Below are 7,028 nucleotides of genomic sequence, written 5' to 3'. Positions count from 1 at the left end.
TGCAGGTACAGGTGCAGGTACAGGTGCAGGTGGGGTGCAGGTACAGGTGCAGGTACAGGTTTAGGTACAGGTGCAGTGCAGGTGCAGGTACAGGTACAGGTGCAGGTACAGGTACAGGTACGGAGCTACAGGTGCAGGTACAGGTACAGGTACAGGTGCAAGGTACAGGTGCAGTGCAGGTGCAGAATACAGGTACAGATGCAGGTACAGGTACAGGTGCAGGTACAGGTACAGGTGCAGGTGCAGGGTACAGGTGCAGGTACAGGTGCAGGTACAGGTGCGGGTACAGGTGCAGGTACAGAGTGCAGGTGTGCAGGTGCAGGTGCAGGTGCAGGTGCAGATTACCAGGTGCAGGTGCAGGTGCAGGTGCAGGTACAGGTGCAGGTACAGGTGCAGGTGCAGGGTACAGGTGCAGGTGCAGAGTGCAGGTGCAGGTGCAGGTGCAGGTGCAGGTACAGGTACAGGTGCAGAGTGCAGGTACAGGTGCAGGTACAGGTAGAGTGCAATGCAGGTGCAGGTGCAGGTGCAGGTGCAGGTGCAGAGGTGCAGGTGCAGGTACAGGTGCAGGTGCAGGTGGCTGGGTGCAGGTGCAGTACAGGTGCAGGTGCAGGTGGGGTGCAGGTGCAGGTGCAGGTGCAGGTACAGGTACAGGTGCAGGTACAGGTACAGGTGAGTGCAGGTCAGGTGCCAGGTACAGGTACAGGTACAGGTGCAGGTACAGGTGGGGTGCAGGTACAGGTACAGGTGCAGGTGGGTACAGGTGCAGGTACAGGTACAGATGCAGGTACAGGTACAGGTGCAGGTGCAGTTACAGGTGCAGGTGCAGGTACAGGTACCAGGTACAGTACAGGTGGATCAGGTACAGGTGCAGGTACAGTTACAGGTGCAGGTACAGGTAGAGGTACAGGTACAGGTCAGGTACAGTTGGGGTGCAGGTACAGGTGCAGGTGCAGGTACAGGTACAGGTGCAGGTGCAGGTACAGTGCAGGTGCAGGTACAGGTACAGGTGGGGTACAGGTGGGGTACAGGTGCAGGTACAGGTGCAGGTACAGAGGTACAGGTGCAGGTACAGGTACAGGTGCAGGTCGTACAGGTGCAGGTACAGGTAGAGGTACAGGTACAGGTACAGGTGCAGGTACAGGTACAGGTGCAGGTACAGGTGCAGGTGCAGGTACAGGTGCAGGTACAGGTACAGGTACAGGTACAGGTGCAGGTACAGGTGGGTGCAGGTGCAGGTACAGGTGCAGGTACAGGTGCAGGTACAGGTGCAGGTGGGTGCAGGTGCAGGTACAGGTGCGGGTACAGGTGCAGGTGCAGGTGGGTGCAGGTGCAGGGTACAGGTTGCAGTGCAGGTGCAGGTGCAGGTGCAGGCGGGTGCAGGTACAGGTGCAGGTGCAGGTACAGGTACAGGTGGGTGCAGGTACAGGTGCAGGTGCAGGTGCAGGTGCAGGTGCAGGTGCAGGTGCAGGTGCAGGTGCAGGTACAGGTACAGGTGCAGGTAGGTGCAGGTACAGGTACAGGTGCAGGTGCAGGTACAGGTGCAGGAGATTGGGTACAGGTGCAGGTACAGGTACAGGTACAGATGCTGAGTACAGGTACAGGTGCAGGTGCAGGTACAGGTGCAGGACAGGTACAGGTACAGGTGCAGGTACAGGTACAGGTACAGGTACAGGTGCAGGTACAGGTACAGAGTACAGAGTACAGGTGCAGGTGCAGGTACAGGACTGGTACAGGTGCAGGTACAGGTGCAGGTACAGGTACGGGTACAGGTACAGGTGCAGGTGCAGGTGCAGGTGCAGGTGCAGGTACAGGTACAGGATGGGTGCAGGTGCAGGTACAGGTGCAGGTGCAGGTGCAGGTGTCAGGTACAGGTGCAGGTACAGGTACAGGTGCAGGTAGGTGCAGGTGCAGGTGCAGGTACAGGTACAGGTGCAGGTGCAGTGCAGGTGCAGGTACAGGTGCAGAGTGCAGGTGCAGGTGCAGGTGCAGGTGTTGCAGGTACAGGTGCAGGTGCAGGTACAGGTTGGGTGCAGGTGCAGGTGCAGGGTCGGGTGCAGGTACAGGTGCAGGGTGCAGGGGTGCAGGGTACAGGTGCAGGTACAGATGCAGGTGCAGGTGCAGGTACAGGTACACACACATTTTGCAGGTACAGGTACAGGTGCCAGAGTGCAGTGCAGGTACAGAGTGCAGTACAGGTACAGTACAGGTGCAGGTACAGGTCCAGGTGAGGTGCAGGTACAGGTACAGGTGCAGAGTACAGGTACAGAATAGGCAAAGTGCAAGGTACAGGTGCAGAGTACAGGTACAGAGTACAGAGTACAGGTGCAGGTACCAGAGTGCAGTGCAGGTACAGGTACAAGTACAGGTACAGGTACAGGTGCAAGTGCAGTGGTGCAGGTGGGTGAGTACAGGTGCAGATACAGGTGCAGGTGCAGGTGCAGGTGCAGGTGCAGGTACAGGTACCAGGTACAGGTACAGGTACAGGTGCAGTGTGCAGGTACAGGTGCAGGTGCTGGTGCAGGTGCAGGTCAGTGCAGGCACAGGTGCAGGTACAGGTACAGGTACAGGTGGAGTGCAGGTGCAATGGAGCTGGGTACAGGTGCAGGTACAGGTACAGGTGCAGCTGAGGCACAGGCACAGGTACAAAGTACAGGTACAGGTACACACAACAGGTACACACAAATTACTGTATACACATGATTACACACAACAGGTACACACATCAAAGGCCACATTAATTATTAAGGCTAATACACTGTTATAGGTAAAATAATTTCAGTTTCAATATTTGCAACCTTACAATTTTAGTATGTGAATTTATCGATAACTAACGTACAGCTGCATTAGTGCATTACAATTAAATAGTGAATATTGCTTGACTTTTGGCTCTTAACAACCCAACTACCAACATATTTTTTTTCTGTTTCAGATTCTTGATGCATTTGCCGATAATATTTGCGATGGCTGCTTGTGTCGACGAGGAACCAAAATCAGCCAGTATCTCTCAGTCACTATCTTGGAAGTTCAGAGAGCTCCTGAAGTCGGAGTTGCTCAGCATTGGAAAGAGAGATGCTTGAGATACGGCAGACCAGGCAAAATCAGCGAAAAGAACTAAAACTTACACAAACAAAGACATTGCCAGTAGATATGACCACAAAGCTGGCACAGGCACCTGCTGGCTGGTATCAGTTCGCCTCCAGTCATAACAAGTCAGAAATAGTGAGACTGCTGAAATAAGTTGGGAAAAAGGCAAGACTTCTGAGAGAAAATCCAGGAAGTTATAACATTGCTTTTGCCAAGCAACCGGACCACAGTTATTTCTGACATACCGGCTTGTAAGTGCTGCCCGTAATTGTTTCAAGGTCCTGAGGCCGTGCAACGTGATCACTGTAACCGAGGCCTGGTATCTCCCCTGGTATTTGCAGGCGTGAACTGAAGATTCCTGTGAACTGGATTTGTCAGCACAGAGAGAGAAGACTGAGAGTATAGGGGCTCTCAAGGCGCCTCAAGCCAAGATATTCCGGGAGTCCAAGAGACAGAGGCTGCCAAGCAGAGACAGGTAGAAGAGGAGACAAGAGTCAAAGAAAAGAAGTGCCCAGGGTGAGGTAAAAAGGCCGATGATTGGAGTCAGGGCTGATTCAGATGCACGATTTCCCATGGCTGATCTGAAAGGACTGCAGTAATGGTGACGGTTCCCAACCCAGGCCACGATCCCAAACCCCTGCAAGATTCGAAATAGAAAGATATCCCGGAAAGATAAAGCCTGCCAGCATGCGACACCACACCTCCGGTTTCAGAGAAACTGCAGAGACAGCAACAGCTGCCTGGATTGACGGTATGGTTTGATACCCGATGACGATGTTCACCTGGTGATAGATCATAACAAAGTGGGGAGAGCTCAGGAGAAACTTGTCAGTAACCTAGAAGAGAGCTTGATAAGGATAAGAGAAAATGGAATCAATTGTTTACCCTTGATGGGAGAAGGGATATACATCACAAGCAAGCCTGGCGAAAGGAGACTTCTGGACAAGTTACCCTGCTGGGCGGTGAAGGAGAAATTACCCTGCTGCAGGAACCAGAAAGTTGGCTTGTGGCATTTACCTGTAGGAAAGATGACATCAGAAAACCAGCTGGAGAGGTGGCAGATAACATTGTGAACTGCAAGGCCTGGGAGGAGACCAGACCTGCAGGCCATTGGAGGACAAGCAATCAACACGAACACAGGTGGCAAGGGGGTCACAGTGGATAGAGCGGAAGATTGGGGTGTAGTTGGTCTGGATTGTTTAGACCTCCACACCAAAACGAGTTGCCATCAGACATTCACATCCAGGAGCTGGATGGTAAGACTTTTCAAACAACAGATGGCTATTCGGCCTCTTGGCAAAGATGCTGGATCCCTGCCACTGAGCACAGAAAATAAACCGAGAGCTTGAAAAATCACAGTTGGCCCTCTACCTGAGCGCTTGCACATACTGTGGCTGACCATCCTGAGTACCGACCAGCACGAGCCACATGATTTGCAGTTAATCAAAACTGGGATCATGCCCGATAGACTTGCCCGCAGATAGTCCAGTTCCCAGGTGCCTTGCCTCTGCACGGCAGAATTTGTCGCTCATCGCAAACCGAAAGGGAACCGCCAACAACCTGGCGAGACTTATTGTCCGACCATTCTGAAAGTACCACTTCGCCACATTGTCGTTTATCGTTCTCCGAAGGTCCGGAGAGATTCTTCCGTTTGAGTTCTTGAGGTGGAGTCAGCCAAGGAAGGTTGTTCAGATTAGGAGCAGACTGTGAGGAGATTCCTGGCATGCTCATCCTGAGGCAAAGTTCTGCAGACAATGCTCTGCAGTAAGGATGAGGAGGAGAAGAGTGTCAAAGATCTTGGATAAGTGAGACTTATGAGATCACATGACCAGTTGGTGACGATTCTTCAGGCTGTGGAAGCCTGAAGTCAGTCACCCAGGTGCTGGGCCACTTATAGATCTGATACAACATCCAGGCTGGCAGTGAGCCCTCTTACCTGCACCCTACTGTTATATCCCTGTCATGTACACACTTGGTGGTGCAGTCATGTACACACGTGGTGGTGCAGTCATGTACACGTGGTGGTGCAGTCATGTACACACGTGGTGGTGCAGTCATGTACACACGTGGTGGTGCAGTCATGTACACGTGGTGGTGCAGTCATGTACACGTGGTGGTGCAGTCATGTACACAGGTGGTGGTGCAGTCATGTACACACGTGGTGGTGCAGTCATGTACACAGGTGGTGGTGCAGTCATGTACACGTGGTGGTGCAGTCATGTACACACGTGGTGGTGCAGTCATGTACACACGCGTGGTGCAGTCATGTACACACGTGGTGGTGTTGTCATGTACACACGTGGTGGTGCAGTCATGTGTATAATGTGTAGAGCCTGAGGAATAAAGTGTACAGCCTTGGGAATAAAGTGTACAGCCTTGAGATAAAGTGTACAGCCTTGGGAATAAAGTGTACAGCCTTGGGAATAAAGTGTACAGCCTTGGGAATAAAGTGTACATCCTTGAGGAATAAAGTGTACATCCTTGGGAATAAGTGTGCAACCTTAGGAATAAAGTGTACATCCTTGGGAATAAAATGTACATCCTTGGGAATAAAGTGTACATCCTTGAGGAATAAAGTGTACATCCGGGAATAAAGTGTACATCCCAGGAATAAAGTGTACATCCTTAGAATAAAGTGTACAGCCTTGGAATAAAATTACATCCTTGGGAATAAAGTGTACATCCTTGGGAATAAAGTGTACATCCTTGGGAATAAGTGTACATCCTGGGAATAAAGTGTACATCCTTGGGAATAAAAGTGTACATCCTTGGGAATAAAATTGTACAGCCTTAGGAATAAAGTATATATCGTACATTAAGTGTCATAGTGAAGGTCATAGGTAAAGGACTTAACAAAGGTATTATTATTACCTACGTCACTCAGAAACCAATATGAGTGACGGCCGACCCTCCAGGACACTTCCTTCCCTCAATATGTCGTAGTGACCAGTGCCTCTCTCTCTCTCTCTCTCTCTCTCTCTCTCTCTCTCTCTCTCTCTCTCTCTCTCTCTCTCTCCTCATTACGACCTTTCAAATAATTGCCACTGCTTCCTCCTCCTCCTCCTCCTCCTCCTCCTCCTCCTCCTCTCCTCCCTCCTCCTCCTCCTCTTCCTCCTCCTCCTCCTCCTCCCCTCCTCCTCCCTCCTCCTCCTCCTCCCTCCTCCTCCTCCTCCTCCTCCTCTCCTCCTCCTCCTCCCCTCCCTCCTCCTCCTCCTCCCTCCTCCTCCTCCCTCCCTCCCTCCCCTCCCTCCCTCCTCCCTCCTCCCTCCTCCTCCTCCTCCTCCCTCCTCCTCCTCCCTCCTCCTCCTCCTCCTCCCCTCCCTCTCCCTCCTCTTCCTCCTCCCTCTCCTCCTCCTCTCCTCCTCCTCCTCCTCCTCCTCCTCCTCCTCCTCCCCGATATCTAGAGACAAATTCAATAACCTGGCCAGCCTGCGAGCTCAAATATAGCCAGGGAGAGAGAGCAGGGAGAAGAGGGACAGGGAGGAGGAGAGACAGGGAGAGGAGGAAGACAGAGGAGGAAGGTGGGAGAGACAGGAGGAGAGGAGACGGGGAGGAGACAGGAGGAGGAGGACAGAGAGGGAGGAGAGACAGGGAGAGGTGGGAGACAGGAGAAGGTGGGAGAGACAGGAGAAGAGACAGAGAGAAGGTGGGAGAGACAGGAGAAGGTGGGAGAGACAGGGAGAAGAGACGGGGGAGAGAGAGACGGGGGAGAGGAGGAGAGACGAGGAGGAGGAGAGACAGGGAGAGGTAGGAGAGGAGGAAGGAGACAGGAGGAGACAGGGAGGGAAGGAGGAGAGACAGGGAGAGGAAAGGTAGGAGAGACAGGGAAGGTAGGAGACAGGGGAGAAGAGAGACGGGGAGGAGGAGACGGGAGAAGAGAGACAGAGAGGAGGAGGAGACAGGGAGAGAAGGTGGGAGAGACAGGGAGGAAGGTGGGAGAGACA

Source organism: Homarus americanus, unplaced genomic scaffold, assembly GCF_018991925.1.
Source record: "Homarus americanus isolate GMGI-L3 unplaced genomic scaffold, GMGI_Hamer_2.0 scaffold41751, whole genome shotgun sequence".
In the NCBI taxonomy this organism is placed as follows: domain Eukaryota; kingdom Metazoa; phylum Arthropoda; class Malacostraca; order Decapoda; family Nephropidae; genus Homarus; species Homarus americanus.
This window is presented reverse-complemented; position numbering follows the sequence as displayed.